Genomic DNA, 20,201 nt, shown 5'->3' with positions numbered 1-20,201 from the left:
TTTTTCCGTGTGTAGACCGTCAAATCCTGCATATGTCCAAGCAAATCTGAACATGTCCTGGAATTTTGGAGAGCGAAGTTGATTATGTGTGAGTGCCTGAACTTTGATAATTGTCTGAAGAAGGAAGACTTGAACTAAGGACCTCTCGTTCCGCAGCTGCTCACGCTAACCACGCGACCACGGCGCTCCTGAGCTCAGATCATCCATGATGTTGGCTATCTTCGCATGGACTACTCAGTTTGTATATTTTGCTTATTTTTTTCATAGTTCCACAGAACTTCTTCCTGTTTTATCGATTGATCTGTGTTCAGTTTTTCAAGGCCTATCCACTGTGCCAACTTATAACTAAATCTGAGGGGGGTGCGATGGGGAGGTTCTCTTGTCAGTATCCTGTCAGGGATCGTTTCCTGCTTCTTATTCCCATTTAGCAAAATCACGCTGTATATCTCGCGCTGAGTTCATTAGAAAAAGGTAAGAGTGATATGGATGTGTAACGAGGCATACAGCCAAACTTTTATCCTCAGTACATACTTTTATATATGAACTCAATGTGACACTGTGACACGTTGTTGCTGATACTGGTGGGAGAATATATTTAGATGTAAATGTAGGCTTATTCGTAAGTACCTTCAGGTTTTCAAAACACGACTGCCTGATAGTTACAAGACATAAAGAAAATTGTACATATCATGGATAGAGGATCTTTCCAAGTTTCCTTTCGTAATATATGCTGTCGCATAGTTGTAGAGTGCACCAATAGGTGACAAGTGTGTCAGAATATGGCGTATTATTTAGTGATGCGCGCATGTTGAGTCCTTGAATTCGCCACATGTGAGTCAACTGTGACGGTTCAGCAGCGATTTCGTATAAGATATCACGTAAAACATTCAGTAGACAACCCAATCCATGGGTGGTACAACGCAGTTCGGGAGATTGGCCGCTTTCGGAACCGTCAGCAGCGAAGATGCAGTGTCTGTGAGAATCATTCGTCAGGAGCCAGAAGAATTCAACGGCACGTGCGAGCAGAGAACTGCAGATGCCGCACTCAACTCTCTGGCGCATTCTACGCGAACGCCCGCGTGTAAAACCACACCGGCTGCAGTTGTTACGTGCGCTAACTACTAGCGACTCTGAGCTTCGTTCTCATTATTACAATGACTTGCAGCAGCTACTGGAGGAAGACAATTTTTCGCAGCAGTTAGCATCAGTGAAGAAGTCACGTTTCACGTGTCCTGCAAGAGCACAGAACATCCACATGAGATTGTGGAACATGCGTGTTCGATTCATCTAAAGTTAACGTCCTTTTTGACACGTCATCTTCGAAACTTTATGGACAGTTTTTCTCCGCAGAGGAAACTGACTGCTTTCGCGTAAGTGGACATACTGCCGGAATGGCTTATGCAAGGACTTCATTGTGCAGACGCTACTCCACCACCCTTCCTTTCAGGCGTTCCAGGTTGCCTCAGTGCTCAACCGCCTTAGCGTTGGATTGGATGAGTTTCCCTTCTTCAGCGACCCTCCACAGACAAATGACTTGATTCCATAAGATGTCTACTTACGGGATTATTTTCCTGCCTCCAATGCTTCTTCAATTCGAAGAGTTGCAAGGAAGCCTTATTAATACGGCTCTTGATATCGACCATAGCGTTTTAAGGCGTATATGGCAAGAGTTCGACAATCGTATTGCCGTTTGGCGCGTTGCAAATGGTGCCCGTATTCAGCACCTGTGATGTAGGTTAAAAACTTGGAGAGATACTCTATCCACTGACTGTGTATTTTCTGCATATATTGTGGTTTTCGCGCAGTCGTCTTCTGGAAGCAAAGAGGTACTTATGAAATAGCGCTACACAGAGGCTGAATCATGGCCATAAAGAAGAAAGAAAAGAAATAAAGGGCGGATGTTCAAAAATGGCTCTGAGCACTATGGGACTTAACATCTGAGGTCATCAGTCCCTCTAGAACTTAGAACTACTTAAACCTAACTAACCTAAGGACACCACACACATCCATGCCCGAGGCAGGATTGGAACCTGCGACCGTAGTGGTCGCGCGGTTCCAGAATGAGGGGCGGATGTAGTAAACGTTTCTCTACAGCAAAACATTTACATATTTATCGATACCCTCCACAGAACACTGTTCAGACCACACATGCAATCGCAATATAGTTTTTCTCATTTGCATCGCATATCTCCGGTTTGATTTCAAGTCATTTACTGGCTTCCTGCACTGACCTAAAATTTTTGAAACCACTGGTACATTAATTGAAGATTACGGTATTACGATGCGTCGACAGCACAATTCATATTCAGAACGACTGGACGTGAAGGTCAACCACGATGTACGATCAGATTTGTGATTGTATTATCAAACGGCAGATTATATAACAGAACAGACAGATTATGTAACGGAACTAGTGGGAACGTAGTCTGGTGCACGCATTGTTAACCCCGTAAAATTTCTGCTGCATTTACTGTTGCACATGAATTGGCGTTATTACATAACAGCGCCGTAAGGTAACACTGTTCAAACGCTGTTACGAAATAGCCCGTCACAAGAGCCCACGAACAGATGAACAGGACAGGTCACATGTCTCATAGATTATCCTCTTATGTTTCCTGCAATACACGTCATGTCAGCCACATTTGCTAGGGCGTCTGTAATAAATGGCGGATGCTATACACCGAAAGGTGAGGAAATTCCTACTAATCTGAATACGGCCGATTTAAATTCGACAGCCATTAGATTTGGTAACGTACGTAACGGAATAGCATCAAGAGATTAGTTATTCTTCACCTAACGTATATCAATAATGAGATAGTGATCAATCTCTTAAGACGTCGTTGTTATTGTTGTTCAATGTTTATTGAAAAGCAGTAGCATCGCGTCTCAGAAGTGTGTCGGTGGATTTCAGAAGTGTGCAGTTGGTCTCCTACGGTGTATATGAGATGGCTCTGAAGACGGGAGCACTGTTCACTGCCAAGAAAGTCCCTAATTGATCATTTTCTGTTATAACTGAGAATATATATAGGAGTCCTACCGAAAAGCTTTTCCAACTTGTCTACTAGCAGCGCTGCAGTATTTCGGAGTGTCATTGGTAGATTTCCCTTCGTCATATTCATGCATTTTAATTACAAAGCCATGAGCAACTGCGTCTAGCACTTTTGTCCCTCAGGCATGGGAGTTTGTGTGTTTGTCCTTAGGATAATTTAGGTTAAGTAGTTTGTAAGCTTAGGGACTGATGACCTTAGCAGTTAAGTCCCATAAGATTTCACACACACTTTTGTGTTAATTATTCTCACTTTAGATGTTACTGGCAGTTTTCAACACATATCCAGTAAAAATGTAATCTTTTGCTTCTCTTTCCCATCGCACTCTACCCCATTTACATTTTCTCCTCTTTGTCTCTTTCTTTTCTTCTTCTTTTTTCTTTTTTAGTGTTCTATGGGACCAAACTGCTGAGGTCATCGGGCCCTGGGCTTAGACACTTCTTAACCTAACTTAAACTAACTTACGCTAAGGACAACACACACACACACACACACACACACACACACACACACACACACACACACACACACACACACGAGGGAGGACTCGAACCTCCGATGGGGGGAGCCGTGCGAACCGTGGCAAGGCGCCGTGTACCTCACGGCTACCCCGCGCTGCTGTCTCTCCCTCCCTCTCTTTTTTTCTTTTTATTTTTTGTTCATTTTTTAGTTTCAGTGGGAACATAAGGGTAAAAACTACTTGGTTATGGGGTGAATAAGCACATAGTTTACACACATTAATTAGGATATGTTTACAGAAAATGACTTAATAAATAATAAAACATGAAAAAAGTTTAGAGGAAGTATGAAAACAAGTAACACATTACAGAGAAAAGTTTTCAACTACTGCGACGGACCCCCACAAACAATAGGAGTATGTCACCTTTCAAGTTAGATATGAAACATGTGGCTCATTATGGAGTTTTTTTTCTTCAATTCTGTTAGAAGTCTATTGAAAATGAAGCCAGCTGAATAATGCACCCATTTCTGTATCATGTTTAAGGAAGTGTTAACCAAGGGCAAATCATTTTTCCGTCTAGTGTTCACTGAATTAATGTTGCAAATTCTTCTGATGAGTCAGTATCCACAACAATTAACCCCATAGTGGAGTATGTGTGTACGATGGCAGAGTTAGAGTTGTCAGAAACGTAAACAACGGCTCAACTGACACTGTCCGACCACCCTTTCTTGGGCCAAGAATATTTTTAGTGAGTGCACAGAATTGTACCATACGGGATAATAAAGTCAAGGTCAGAAGTCAGAGGCAGTAGAGATCGTTCTTGTAGTGAAGAGAGTAGCATTCAACTTCTGCACAGGATACTGAACTTTTTGCTTCCAAGAAGAAACTTTTAATCTACCTTTAGTCATAACAACTTAAAATCTACATCTACGTGATTACTCTGCTATTCACAACAAAGTGCCTGGCAGAGGATTCAATGAACCACCTTCAAGCTGTCACTACCATTCCATTCATGAACGGCGCTCGGGAAAAATGAGCATTTCAATTTTTCTGTGAGAGCCCTGATTTCTCTTATTTAATCGTGATGAGCATTTCTCCCTATGTAGGTGGGTGCCAACAGAATGTTTTCGCAATCGGAGGAGAAAACTGGTGATTGAAATTTCATGAGAAGATCCCGTCGCAACGAAAAACGCCTTTGTTTCAATAATTGCCACTACAATTCACGTATCATGTCTGCGGAACTATCTCCCCTATTTAGCGATAGTACAAAGCGAGCCGCCCTTCTTTGTACAGTTTCGACGTCATCCGTCAGTCCTACCTGATGCGGATACCACACCGCACAGCAATACTCCAGAATAGGCGGACAAGCGTGGTGTAAGCAGTCTCTTTAGTAGACCTGTTGCACTTTCTAAGTGTTCTGCCAATGAATCGTAGTCTTTGGTTTGCTCCACCCACAATATTATATACTCGTATGTGATCGTTCCAGTTTAGGTTATTTGTAACTGTAATCCATAAGTATTTAGTTGAATTTACAGCCTTCAAATTAGTGTGACTTATCGCGTTATCGAAATGTAACTAATTTCTTTTGGTTCTCACTTGAATAATTTCACATTGTTCTTTATTATTGGTCAATTGCCACTTTTCGCACCATACAAATATCTTATCTAAATCATTTTGCAATTTTTTGGTCATCTGATGACAGCATCATCTGCAAACAATCTAAGACGGCTATTAAGATTGTCTTCTATATCGTTAATATAGATCAGGAACAACAGAGGGCCTATAAAACTTCCCTGGGTGACACCGGATATTACTTCTGTTTTACTCGATTACTTTCCGTGTATTACTACGAACTGTGACCTTTCCGACAGGAAATAGCGAATACTGTCGCACAACTGAAGCGATACTCCGTAGGCACGCAGTTTCGTTAGAAGGCACTTGTGAGGAAGGGTGTCGAAAGGCTTCTGGAAATCTAAAAATATGAACTCAATTTGACATCCCCTGTCGATAGCACTCAATACTTCATGAATATAAAGAGCTACTTGTGTTACGCAAGAACGATATTTTCTGAATCCATGCTGACGATGTGTCAATAAATCGTTTTCTTCGAAGTACTTCATGATGTTCGAATATACACTCCTGGAAATGGAAAAAAGAACACATTGACACCGCTGTGTCAGACCCACCATACTTGCTCCGGACACTGCGAGAGGGCTGTACAAGCAATGATCACACGCACGGCACAGCGGACACACCAGGAACCGCGGTGTTGGCCGTCGAATGGCGCTAGCTGCGCAGCATTTGTGCACCGCCGCCGTCAGTGTCAGCCAGTTTGCCGTGGCATACGGAGCTCCATCGCAGTCTTTAACACTGGTAGCATGCCGCGACAGCGTGGACGTGAACCGTATGTGCAGTTGACGGACTTTGAGCGAGGGCGTATAGTGGGCATGCGGGAGGCCGGGTGGACGTACCGCCGAATTGCTCAACACGTGGGGCGTGAGGTCTCCACAGTACATCGATGTTGTCGCCAGTGGTCGGCGGAAGGTGCACGTGCCCGTCGACCTGGGACCGGACCGCAGCGACGCACGGATGCACGCCAAGACCGTAGGATCCTACGCAGTGCCGTAGGGGACCGCACCGCCACTTCCCAGCAAATTAGGGACACTGTTGCTCCTGGGGTATCGGCGAGGACCATTCGCAACCGTCTCCATGAAGCTGGGCTACGGTCCCGCACACCGTTAGGCCGTCTTCCGCTCACGCCCCAACATCGTGCAGCCCGCCTCCAGTGGTGTCGCGACAGGCGTGAATGGAGGGACGAATGGAGACGTGTCGTCTTCAGCGATGAGAGTCGCTTCTGCCTTGGTGCCAATGATGGTCGTATGCGTGTTTGGCGCCGTGCAGGTGAGCGCCACAATCAGGACTGCATACGACCGAGGCACACAGGACCAACACCCGGCATCATGGTGTGGGGAGCGATCTCCTACACTGGCCGTACACCACTGGTGATCGTCGAGGGGACACTGAATAGTGTACGGTACATCCAAACCGTCATCGATCCCATCGTTCTACCATTCCTAGACCGGCAAGGGAGCTTGCTGTTCCAACAGGACAATGCACGTCCGCATGTATCCCGTGCCACCCAACGTGCTCTAGAAGGTGTAAGTCAACTACCCTGGCCAGCAAGATCTCCGGATCTGTCCCCCATTGAGCATGTTTGGGACTGGATGAAGCGTGGTCTCACGCGGTCTGCACGTCCAGCACGAACGCTGGTCCAACTGAGGCGCCAGGTGGAAATGGCATGGCAAGCCGTTCCACAGGACTACATCCAGCATCTCTACGATCGTCTCCATGGGAGAATAGCAGCCTGCATTGCTGCGAAAGGTGGATATACACTGTACTAGTGCCGACATTGTGCATGCTCTGTTGCCTGTGTCTATGTGCCTGTGGTTGTGTCAGTGTGATCATGTGATGTATCTGACCCCAGGAATGTGTCAATAAAGTTTCCCCTTCCTGGGACAATGAATTCACGGTGTTCTTATTTCAATTTCCAGGAGTGTAGTATACGTTCCAAAACCCTACTGCAATTCGACGTTAGTGATATGGGCCTGTAATTCAGCGGATTAGACCTACTTCCCCTTTTGTGTATTGGTGTGAGTTGAGCAATTTTCCGTTCTTAAGGTACGGATCTTTCTGTGAGCGAGCGGTTGTATGCATCTGCTAAATATAGAGCTATTGTATCATCATACTCTGAGAGGAACCTGACTGGTATACAATTTGGATCGGAGGCCTTGCCTTTATTAAGTGATTTAAGCTGATTCGTTACTCCGAGGATATCTACTTCTATGTTTCTCATCTTGGCAGTTGTTCTTGATTGGAATTCAGAAATATTTAATTCGTCTTCTTTGACAAAAGAGTTTCGGAAAACCGTGTTTAGTAACTCTGCTTTAGTGGCACTGTCATCAGTGACTTCCCCGTTGTTATCGCTGGTCAACTTAACGGACTATTTGGCAACATATGGACAGTAATATTATGCTTTTACAGAAGTTCGATGTCAGAGAATGTAAGCATTGCGTCTTTTTTTGTGCAGTTAAGCGTTAATCTGTTCTCTGAAAGCCACATGCTTATATTACCTTCAACGCTGTTAACTAGATCATTTGCAAGACGCAAAGGAGTTAAGACATCAGCTGTCAGTGAGGCAAGTTGAAAATTTGTGCAAGACCAGTACTCCTAGGTCTCGGTGTGTTGCCCACTACGCCATCTGATCCCGGCGGAGGTTCGAGTCCTCCCTCTGCATGGGTGTGTGTGTTTGTCCTTAGGATAGTTTAGGTTAAGTAGTATGTAAGCTTAGGGACTGATGACCTTAGCAGTTAAGTCCCATAAGATTTCACACACATTTAAACATTTTTAACTACGCCATCTGGACACTGTGGCCAGCACAACCGCACAGACTGCCCTACACTATCTGCATACATTGGTCACCACTACCGCACACACTGCCCTACACATAGACCACTACACTATCTGGACTCAGTGGTCACCACGACCGCACGTAGGTGGTGTAGTGGTCAGCATATAGAGTAGTGTTTGCGGTTGCGGTGGCCACTGTGTCCAGGTGGCGTAGTCGTAAGCGTATCTGCCCAGTAAGCAGAAGACTTGGACTCGAATCCCAGCCTGGCAAAAATTTTCAAGTTGCCCGATTGAAATAAATCAATTCCCACTGCCAGCCAGTGTCTTTAATCCCTTTGTGTCCTGATTCATAATGGCTGCAGAATGAAAATGGTGTCTGTGCTTTCGGAAATGTCCGAATTAGATCGTATTCCGGTTGTGGGATTCATATTTGTGTATTTTTCTGTATACAAAAGATCAGTAACTTACGTTCATTTATCGCTGTTAAAAATATGAAACACCGCCTGCAGTAGCTTCCAGGAAGAATTATGTAAAAACAGCAAGTAACATATAAAAAGGTTTAAGAAAATATGCAAGGACCTGCTTTCAGCGCATTTTGGTTTCTTGTGATTAAAATCGATAGCATGAGTTCAACGACCACCACCTCCGTGACTGAAACAAACTTCTTTACCCATTCATTTCCTAACCGGCGGAAAAGCGAGTTCTGAGGGCAAAAATTTCAGGTACCTCCTCGAATTTCGACAGAAATAGATTTCACATACTGTCTATTAAAAAGCTATTGCTTTCCGTTCATTGAATCACGACTTTATCAAGAGAGGAAAATAAAATACGGTGAATAGGAAACACTCTCGAACCTGCTTGTGTGAGAAGTTTATCTGCGGCCTGCAAATAAATAAAGAAGAAAAGCTACCACAGTCCTCAAGGGTCAAGTCGTTACCTTTTTCGTTGGGCTTTAACGCCTCGTCTACTTGGTGACCATTAATATCACCACAAGAGCTCAGTGTTATTCAAGGACGAGAAGCATAATGGACATGAGTCTTTAAAACCAACACTGCCAATCTTGCAGGAATGATTCTCTCGACCACGAATTCAGTGTATCATATTATGTTATAGTCTGCGTCCATTGAGAGTTATTTAATTAAGTAAAGAAATGTCTTTTGCTATTTTCACGGAGGCTTCAGCAATGTTGCGCATGGTTACCGACGCAGCATAGAAGGCCGTTCTAACGTACAAAACTGCGGCGCAAACAATTTTCATCTAAATTTTTTTGCACGTACATGCATGTGTGGAACTACACGAAACGTATGTGCTTTTAGTGTCACGCGTAGCGGAAGTTGATGACTCATCTGGTTATAGTTGCCAGAATGAAACGAGCACTGACAGCGTTTAACACTTTAAACACTCATGTTTTGGGTCACAGTCATATAATTTTATGGGCAACGCGTGATAGCCCTGATATGAAGTAAATAAAAAAAATGTATTAAACAAGGAGTAAGCAAGAAATGGTAAGCAAACAATAGTTGGTAAGGGGCTTTTAAAAAAATTCATAGTTGTTTTTGTAAGTGCCGTGACTTATGTGCCACTTAATTCTTCTTTTATAACCAGCTTTAAGTTGTACAATTAACTGTTTCACCTGTAACCTATAGCCACCTTCGGGCCTGTAAACAAGAAAAGCGCCTGCATTCGTGGGTTCGTTTCGATCCATCCAAACGTGATCGATTTATCAAGAAATTTCATCCAGTAATTTGAAAGCCAATGTCGCAGTGGAAAATGAACTGCTATGTTTATTAGCAGAGGCAGTTGATTTCCATTTGCCACCTATCGCTTGCAACAAACAAGTAACAAACGGGAAATGCAATTCATTTAACTTGTTTTGAAACGCTTCTCTTAAGAATTGTCCACATTACATTTTCACTCATGAGAATTCTTCTGTGTACATATTTCCTCTGTATTTTGCATATACTTCTTCAAGTCGTCAACTGCTTTTTCACTTACTAGCTCTTACTTTAACTGCAAGTACTTACGCATTGCTTTTCAGATCTCGAGGTGAACAGAAATGTTATCAAAATCATCCGCTAGTTTACAAAACCCTTGTGTAACTAGTATGAAGCAGAGTTAGATCACATGAAACTGAGAGGGATTTAAGTAAAACATGTCCTTAATATTTAAATTAAAACGTTCATTTCATATTTCCTCATTCTGCTTGGAAACTAAAAGCTTTAATAATGCGTTTAGTTTCATAAATAATTGAAAATCACCTGATGCAGACATGTATATCGCGAATATAGCAATGGACTTCCCATGTATTTCTACTGCTACAGCTCAGTCTTCAAAATTTGACACCTAAGATTTTTGTCAGTATTTTTTAGATTTGTATTCCTTTTTAATATAAGTGGCAACTCCGGCTCAACTTTTCGGAGTGGTTCTGCTCCCTGAATTACTATAAATTCTTACAAAAACTTCTTAATCAAAGTGGGCATAGCGAAGTGTAACGAAACTACACAACCACGCTTAATACCTAGACAAAGACTTGCAGTTAGGCAACTATGTTATCACAATCGGAAGCCACTCGTCATATGGGAATTCCAAGCGATCAGTGACTGATCACTGCGACTTGCGATTTGACCACACCGTGCTACCTATCAACAAATTGGGCAACCTCGTAACGGATTACTGCGCTCCATCGCTCGTGTGTGGGGGCCCTTATACGTTATGTGCCCCCGTGTTACAAGGGTCAGTGTCCTGCAACAATGGGTATGAGGCCTCTATCGCTCAGTTTTAGTTTCTAGCTTTCCAGGTTTATTTTATTATTTATAGATCTAATAATGACTGTAAAATACATTTGAAACCGGTAATTGTGTAATTCAGATCTTTTATTTTGACACTTGTATACAGGGTGGTCCGTTGATAGTGACAGGGCCAAATATATCACGTAATAAGCATCAAACGAAAAAACTACAAAGAACGAAACTTGTCTAGCCTGAAGGAGGAAACCAGATGGCGTTATGGTTGGCCCGCTAGATGGCGCTGCCATAGGTCAAACGGATGTAATAGAGGCAGTCAACATCAGACAAAATGATCTAATTAATGTACGAACCACAAAGCTGTTAAACAGTGACTCCTGAAAAATCTGTAATGTCACACAGAAAGAGCCATTGTAAATCAAACGCGCGCTTGAAATAGACCGCTGATGGAATATTATGCACATGTGCATTTTCCACTTCTTACGACTTGATGAATAGTCCATTAAATTTAATGGACTATCATGCACATGGGTTTAAATGAACATACATACATTTAGCAAGGACACGTGCCTGTAAGTGGAAGGAATAAATCACTTCTCGGACAATTTTCGTGAAACAATCGTTTCCACTAAAGACCTTATTTCTCCTTCGTACAGTGACCCGAAGCAAATAACAAATCATACTAAATCTCAGCTCTGACAAAGGCAAACATTAACCATTCAGCTGGAGCAACCGTTAACGCAGATATACTGGCGCACGTCTTTGGGAAAAAAGTAGAAAATAGCTCGATAAATAGGGGCGTGCAGCAAAACAGCGCTACCAATTACTGAGTCCAATTTTTAGGTTCGTTAACGGCCCTGGGATTTTTCCCATTAAAACAAACATCAAAGCCTGCGTGTCAATTATTCTGCTGCGGAAACTGGACCCACCAAAAGTGTGTAATGAGTCCCGGATTAAAAGTTACGGCTATCCAATAGAATGTAAAGTTGGTGGAAATATTGGATAGATATGACGCAGTCAACGCGAGAAACTTCCATTTCTGTTTTAAACGAGAATGTTTTTCAGAAAGTATCGGTTGTCCCAGTAAGAATGAACAATTGAAATTGTGCGCCATTTTCGTTCCCATCGGTTGGCAACACCTGATGCTGTTCAGCTGTCATCTGGAAACATTGTAAATCGGTTTTAGATCGAATAACGCGCTGTCATCGTCAAAATTTATTATAAGCAGGGGGAAGACCTTTAGAGACACTTCACAAATTGCTTACAACGTGTTCTGTTCACTGACAATTCCTCAAGAAAACACAGTTTATGACGAAAGTGGTTCAGTTGCTTGTGTCAGGACACCAAAGAATCGTCGTTCTGGGCGGTCTGCTGAAAATACTACCTTAGTAAACGAGAGTGCCATCAAGTTCACGAACCTTGATTCCTTGTAGACGACAAGAAGTGAACATTTCGAAGAGCACCATGCACCGTATTCTGACGAAGGAAGTTATGTATATCCTTACAACGTTCAAATGACGCGACAAATGCTGCCAAACAACTATTTGCAATGACACTAAGTCGCCGATTGCGTATTGGAGAGCCAAAATGTGGATGACAATTTTGCGAGGAGTGTCATCTTACGCGACAACGCGCATTTCTAACTGTCCGATCTGGAGTGACGAGAGTTTTGACGAAACACTTCACCACCAGATACACTCACAACGGACCTGTGTTATGTGGGGATTTTGAGCCGCCGGACAAATATCAGGGTCGTGTTAGCTCACGCCACGAAGACCGGGCTTGGGCACCAACATCTTCCGATAGGACGCAGTACGATGGTCTCCAATCAGGTTACAAACAGTCACGTGTTCAAGCAAATAAACGGAGAATGTTTCCTGAACTAAATGACCAAACTGAGCGCTTAATTGCAGAAATCTATTCATAAATGTGGACTATTAAAAAAGTTTGTAAATGGAGTAAGAGTTTGTCAACAAAGGTTTGGTGGATTTCCTCCGATACTGTTTTCCACATGTAATCACATTGTATACTTAAAGAGTTCAAAATAATAAAAAAAAGTATTTCAGATATTATGTTTAACTTAAAAAAGGGCTTTTAATGGGGCGTATAAAAATAAATCTACGTTTCCAGATTGTGGAAATGGTTGGTTTTTCTTTTAAAAGCGCCGGCCGCGGTGGTCTAGCGGTTCTGGCGCTGCAGTCCGGAGCCGCGGGACTGCTACGGTCGCAGGTTCGAATCCTGCCTTGGGCATGGGTGTGTGTGATGTCCTTAGGTTAGTTAGGTTTAAGTAGTCTAAGTTCTAGGGGACTTATGACCTAAGATGTTGAGTCCCATAGTGCTCACAGCCATTTGAACCATTTTTTCTTTTAAAAGCAGGTTTATGTAGACATCTCTCTAGCAGAAATAAATTTCTGATTTTTATTCAAGTGTTGAATATTAAAAGAAGAAACAATTCGTTTCCATTTTACATAATTCCTGAGATCTTCAAATGGTTTTACTGAAAGCAGAAATATATGGACGTACTGTAATGTTCCAGCTTCCATAGGAACGAAAATATGATACTCCTGTTAATTTTTTAATTCAATAATGGAACTTACTGATCCAATGATTTATAAATTATTTCTGAAAACCGGGACAGAAATACACAAAATATCGTCTGTTCAATATACGAGGCTCTAACTACTTATGCTAAAAGCCATGTTACACCTTACAGAAACTCAGCAGTAACTAGGAAGGTGTTCCATAAGTAATGCGACACATTTTTTTTTCTGAAAAGCAGCTTAGTTTTATTCAGGATCACAATACACCATATTATTCCCCATTCTTCTGGCTACAAAGTCCAATTTTTCAACATAATCTCCGTTCAATGCGACGGGCTTACACCATCTTATTGGGAGGGCCCGTATGCCCGTATAGTACCACTTTATTGGTCGACGTCGCAGCCAAAGTCTTGCTGCATTAGTAACTTCCGCTCGTCCACATACTGCTGCCCGCGGAGTGCATCCTGTATTGGACCAAATAAACGGCATCGGAAGGTGAGAGATCCGGACTGTATGGTGAATGAGGGAGAACAGTTACGAGAAGTTTTGTGAGCTCTTCTCGGATGCGCAGACTTGTGTGAGGCCTTGCTTTATCGTGAAGAAGCAGCTCACTTGCATTTATGTGGTGACGCACGCACGGAAGTCGTTACTTCAATTACCTAAGGCAGCACAGCTGAATGCGGCCGGCCGGAACGCGGGAGATAGGACAGGTTTGCACGAATTCGGTGAGGTGATGATAGAAGTCTGACCCAATGGGCTCTGAGCACTATGGGACTTAATATCTATGGTCATCAGTCCCCTAGAACTTAGAACTACTTAAACCTAACTAACCTAAGGACATCACACAACACCCAGTCATCACGAGGCAGAGAAAATCCCTGACCCCGCCGGGAATCGAACCCGGGAACCCGTGCGCGGGAAGCGAGAACGCTACCGCACGACCACGAGCTGCGGACTGACCCAATGACTCATCGCACTTTGGTTCACTGACAGATCTCCGGAGACATTCTGCAAGCTCCGATGAATATTGAATATCTACGATGCTCTGATTTTCCGCAAAAAAATATAAAAAATAAAAAATAAATAAATCAATGACAGTTCTCTGCATGGAACGCACCTCCGTTACGGATGACATTTTGATGTGTCTACGTACAACGCCGCCGCCTGTCGGAAATTCGTATGCTAGGCCTGTGCAGATTGAAGCGGGAATGTTCCACGATGTTCGACAATAAATTCCGAATTTTTTTCAATCGAAATTGACCGAGAAGAAAAATTGTTGCGTTACTTTTGAATGCCTCTCGTAGATAAATTTCAGGAAATTTTCCATAAAGGTAGACGAAAAATGATAAACGTGGTCAAAATATCATACACGCAGCTGAAAAATTTCAGGGATTTGTGTATGATATGAAAGAAAAATCACATGGTGGACCTACACTGGACTACTGCTAACAAAACTAATTTAAACAGATACAGCCGTCGACACTGGAATGGCGTCAGGTGAAAATATTTACGCCAGTCGTTAGCAACACGTTACTTATTATTTAGTTGTCTATAATTACAATGAAAATGTTGTCCGCCCCGGTAGCTCTGTGGTAGCCGGCACGGTAGCCCAGCGTGTTCGGTCAGAGGGTTAGCTGCCCTCTGTAATGAAAAAACTGAGTTCACCGATCAACAACGAACCAAAACGGGTGTCTTACGACGTCCGCCCCGAGCAGATACAACGAACGAAAGAGAACAAAATGAGATTAAAAAAAAAAGTGGTCAGAACGACAAACTGTCAATCCTAAAGGCCCGGGTTCGATTCTCGGCTGTGTCAGAGATTTTCTCCGCTCAGGGACAGCGTGTTGTGTTATCCTAATCATCGTCATTTTATCCCCATCGACGAGCAAGTCGCCGAAGTGGCGTCAAATCGAAAGACTTGCACCCAGTGAACGGTCTACCCGACGGGAGGCCCTCGTCAGACGCCATTATTATTAATGAAAATGTTATTATATTACACCGCGTTGTTATAATTCAAGTGCAGCTAGTCATGGAGTTGCAATGTGGGCTCTAATTATTGTATGGCTGCGAAACTGATATGTGACTGCGTTAATGTGGGACTAATTTAGGCTGGAAAATAATTAGTTCGAATATTGGCCACCGTGTGCAAATCTGGCGCTGTACAGCATCTCGTCGGTGTCTCCTGCGTTCATATTAAACAAATTGTGTAGGTAACAGTTAGTAATAATGATGTCAACATTATGCTTTTTTCACTTGTTTGACCATTTCTGCCCACGTCCCGTTCCTAACCCTTTACATACGGAAACCTTTCTATACGTCTTTTTGCACCAGATTTGGATCCGGTGGCCAAAATTGCGACTAATTTTTTCCCAGCGTAGATTGATTTCGCATTAACGTATTAGAATATCTTAACAAGTTTCGCTGTCATACGATAATTACAGTCCATACTGGACCCCTCTGAGTAGCTGCATTTTAATTATAAACATTCAGTACACTGTAATATAATTAACAGCGAAAACTGACAAGTGTGGAAACATACGGTAACAAAAGAAAGATCATTCCAGTAAAGACGCGTCCGCAAGAAATCCGTTTGCGAGATAATTGCGAATGCATGTACGAGATGCCGTTGGCTTCAGTTTGAAATAGTAATGTAGATACTGCAAATGTATTTCTAATCTAAACTATTCTACACGGTAGATGAAAAATTTTACACACACTTTGATAAAGATGGGATTATATGCTATCATCAGTATTACAATGACTCAAAGTGAAATAGTTACAAGGAGTGTTCAGACTGCAAACCCACCTGCCTCCAATAATCACACAATGCGATACATCCAAGGACACATCTTACAGAGCAGCTATAGGAACTGCTTGACCATCTGTTTCAATTTCATGGCACAATTGTGCCAGTGTGCGTGGCTTTCCGCTGTACACTACGTTCTTGAGCGTGCGTTAAAAGTAAAAATCAAGTGGGGTCGTATATGGCGAATGTGCGGGGAACTCGATGGGCCCCGTTTGTCCAAACCAACGACCCAGTGCACAAATACGTGCGGAGATCGCTTTGAAATCGAGGTGGAGTGCCATCTTGTAGGAAGAAAAAGGGTTGATCACAAAACGAAGGGCAAATGGAAAGTAAAATTAATGAGTCCTGCATCTCAAAGTAACCCCTGCCAGTAATCGAAAGTTCGGAAATTAAAGGTGCAGTCAGTCACCTTGATGGTAACTCGTGTCAGACATGAAATCCAAGAGCATTGACTCGCTCGACATAAACATGTGGATTTCGGGGAGTCCAGTACATAAAATTGTGTTTGTGAAATTTAAACTATAACTAATCAAACTACAATAATTTGGAAACATAATTAGAATCATCCTCAACCTGCGTGAGGACCATTCACTAGACTGACTTCTCTTGTAGTGGTCGTTCTCATTCAATGCATGTGACAATTACGGAACGTAAACGTTTCGTTTTACTCCGTCCGAAATACGACTTTCGCATGCCCTAGTCACGTCTCTTTCTAGTGATCATTGTAAGTTGATTTTTGAGCTGAGCGTATTCGTTGGTTCAAATGGCTCTGAGCACTATGGGACTCAACATCTTAGGTCATAAGTCCCCTAGAACTTAGAACTACTTAAACCTAACTAACCTAAGGACATCACACACACCCATGCCCGAGGCAGGATTCGAACCTGCGACCGTAGCAGTCCCGCAGTTCCGGACTGCAGCGCCAGAACCGCTAGACCACCGCGGCCGGCTGAGCGTATTCGTGCATCCAACATGTGAGCAGAACACTTTTCGCCTGTTACCGTGAGTGGCCAGACTGACCTCCCTTATCCATATCCTTAATTGTTGCAGCACATTCGAACTAACTGCGAAGGCGAACGATGCTTACGAGTGGTGGTGGTTCCGTTCTGTATCCCTGCCTCCAATGTCTTTGCACTACACTGATGTTCTCGAACCTCCCACACAGTCTGAGAATCCTTTTCCACTGCCCGAACGTTAGTTGTGTTTGCGCCATGGCCTCACTTTGTAAACTGGCATCGGTGCCTCACGAGACTACTGCCATCTGTTGTTCAACCATTGTAATACCCGTTCAGCCGATACCCATTGTGATTCGAAAGCGTATGATTTGTATCTATCGTGTATTGAGTTCATACCTAGTAGGGCACAAATTCCAGCTAGGACAATATTTGATACTGAAGTCAGTGGCAGCTTGTAACCACACTCTGGTACTTATCTCGCAAACGGCTCGCTTGCGAATACATGCCTACTGGAACGTTTTTGCTGTTACTGTCGTATATTTGACCCGTGTCAGTTTTCGCTGTTTATGATCTCATTCCTTTCCCCCATCTGCTCCTCTTCCTCGAACATATCCGCATCCTCTACACCTCCTGCCGCCTTGAACCCCCTCACCCCCTGGTTGCTCCTCTCCTCTCCCATTCCCGCCCCCTGCCACGTCTTCACTGTTGTATCCCCCCTACCCTCCATCTCTACACCCTACATCTCCTTTCCCAAGGTGGCTTCCATCAACTCCCCCTCCCGGATGGTGCCCTCTCTCCCTCCATCATTTATCCCTCCTATCAACTCTGATCCTCACCCTCCTCCTTTCCTCCGTCCTTTCCCCAGGCTCCCTCTTCCTTCCCCCCTTCCATCCTGTGTTTTCCCCCCGCCTACCCTCTCCCTACCTCCTTTCTCTACCCCCCCTCAAGTCCTCTTGTACTCCCCTCCTCTGCCTTCCCCACTCCCTGGCACGTCTGCTCAGCACCCCCCACCCCTCTTATGGATCCTCATCTTCCATTGGCTCCTTTCCCCCCTCCCCCTTCACTTTTCCTCTCCTACCCCCCTTTTTTTCCCGTCATCTGACCAGCTGCTCTCGGGTGTGGTATGTCATATTTGTGCCAACTTTTTAGTGCAGTGTTTAAGTGAGTGTTCAGTGTTGTACGTCTTTCCACAGTGTTGCGAACAGAAATCATGCTGTCGCTGGGTGTGCATTTCATATCGCTTGCGAACAGGACCCAGACTGTCACCGTGTTCTTTAATTGTCTGTCTATTATTTTTCTGCTTCCTGTGTGTTTCATTAGCATCATCAACCCTGTGTTTTATGTTTTCAGCTCCAGAATTTTCTGCCATTTTACCTTTGATCGCCAAATATTTTTTTTATTATCTTCATCTTTTTAAAACAAATTCTGTAGGCTGAAGAGCGGCGTAATAAGCTGATGCCAGCCCGCCCCCTTTAGGGGGAATCGAAACTCAATAAAGGAAAAAAAAATTCGCTGTTGATTGTGATGCATCTCGCATACCAATTTTCCAGTGCACGCCTGTGTCGATCATCCCAGCTTCGCGCCCCAAGCGACCGTTTGTGTCGCTTGGACCCAAAATTGGTCCTGCTTCCAGTTTTAGCGCAGCCTCTCACAATCAACGATTCTAACAACTGACACACACACCTCCCTGGCAGTCCCTGCCTCATACAAGGTGTGTGAGAAAAGTAATGAGACTGATTTTTTATCTATCAAAGTTTTTATTTTTTTCGAACAATAATACTGTCCTCTTCAAAGTAGCTCCATTGAGCAGACATACACCAGCGAAGTCGTTTTTCCTAGTCTTGGCAGCAGCGATGAAAGGTTTTTTAACCGCCATGACCTCTAACACGTCCTTCACATTCTTTCGAATGTTCTCCAAAGTCTCAAAGTGACGCCTTTTTAAGACTTTTGCAGTTTCTGAAAAAGAAAAAAGTCACAAGGACTCGGGTAAGGAGAACAGGAATGCTGTGGAAGAAACGTAACGTCTTTTGAGGTTAAAAATTCCGTGCTGGAAGTGGCCGTGTGACATGGGGTGTTGTCAGGAAACAGCATCCAATAGTCTGTAATGTCAGGTCGCACTCGATTCACCCTTCGCACTCGATTCACCCTTTCCTGAGCCTTTAAGTTTAAATCGTCACCTTCATCCTCTTGCTAAGCGTTGGTCAGTCTGATCTCGCAGGGGCACGAACACGTTCGACGTTTTTGTCAGTTTTTTATGTTGAAGTTGTCCCTTTTGGAGGTTCATCTTCAACGTGGCATCGGCCTTCCAAAATTGATTCGTGGCAGGGAAAAGCTTGTGCTCTTGATAGGGAACGTTCCCCATAGATCTGTTTCAACTTTTAGAGGGTCACACTCGCGGATTCCCCAATTTTAACACAAAATTTGATGGCATTTACGTTGCTCTAAATATCGCTGTTCCATTTTCGTAATACACAACGAAAACACCTCTTAATTGATGGCGCTCTCAGAAATCACGTGATGGCTGTACGTAGCTGAAACTCGGACTGAGCGTGTGGAAGGGATGAACACTGCGGTCTGCACAAATAGAAAGACACAGCGTTGCCATAACTCTCGCAATGCTATCAGTCTCGTTACTTTTCTCACATACCTCGTATGTTATTAACACAAGGTTAATAACGACATTCGTTATTGCCTGCTGCGTTAATTTTGTATTCCCTTCAAAACGTCATAGCGTTTGAACTTACAATATTGTGTGTGTTGTGTATTAAACCGGGGTCCAATGACCGACGGAGAGGCTTCGTCCCGCCGTAGCCCTCAGTGGTTCACAACCCGACAACAGGCCACAGCAGTCCACCCACCCCAACACCGCCTCACACCGAACCCAGGGTTATTGTGCGGTTCGGCCACCAGTGGAGCCCCCCCCCCCCTCCCCGGGAACGTATCATACCAGACGAGTGTAACCTCAAATGTTTGCTTGGTAGAGTAATTACGGTGTACGCGTACCTGGAGACAGTGTTTGCGCAGCAATCGCCGACATAATGTAACTGAGGCAGAATGAGGGAAACCAGCCCGCATTCACAGAGGTAGATGGAAAACTGCCTTAAAAATCATCCACAGGCTGGCCGGCACCTGGAACCTAAACACTAATCTTCATATAGTAAAGGCTAAGCGGACATGTCCGAAAGAACATATACCGTCTTCATATATATTTAAGGCCAACCGGCCATTCTTCTTCTGTGCT

General features: G+C 43.7%; 1 protein-coding gene across 2 annotated transcripts in view; it reads right to left on the bottom strand.

The window, feature by feature from the left end:
• Positions 1–20,201, bottom strand: part of LOC126170560 (ras-related protein Rab-37-like) — a 379,498-nt gene that overhangs the window by 117,859 nt on the left and 241,438 nt on the right. The window lies entirely within an intron of this gene.

Source organism: Schistocerca cancellata, chromosome 1 (genome assembly GCF_023864275.1).
Source record: "Schistocerca cancellata isolate TAMUIC-IGC-003103 chromosome 1, iqSchCanc2.1, whole genome shotgun sequence".
Lineage (NCBI taxonomy): Eukaryota > Metazoa > Arthropoda > Insecta > Orthoptera > Acrididae > Schistocerca > Schistocerca cancellata.
The sequence above is the reverse complement of the archived record's forward strand: the minus strand, read 5'-3'. Positions and strand labels throughout refer to the sequence as shown.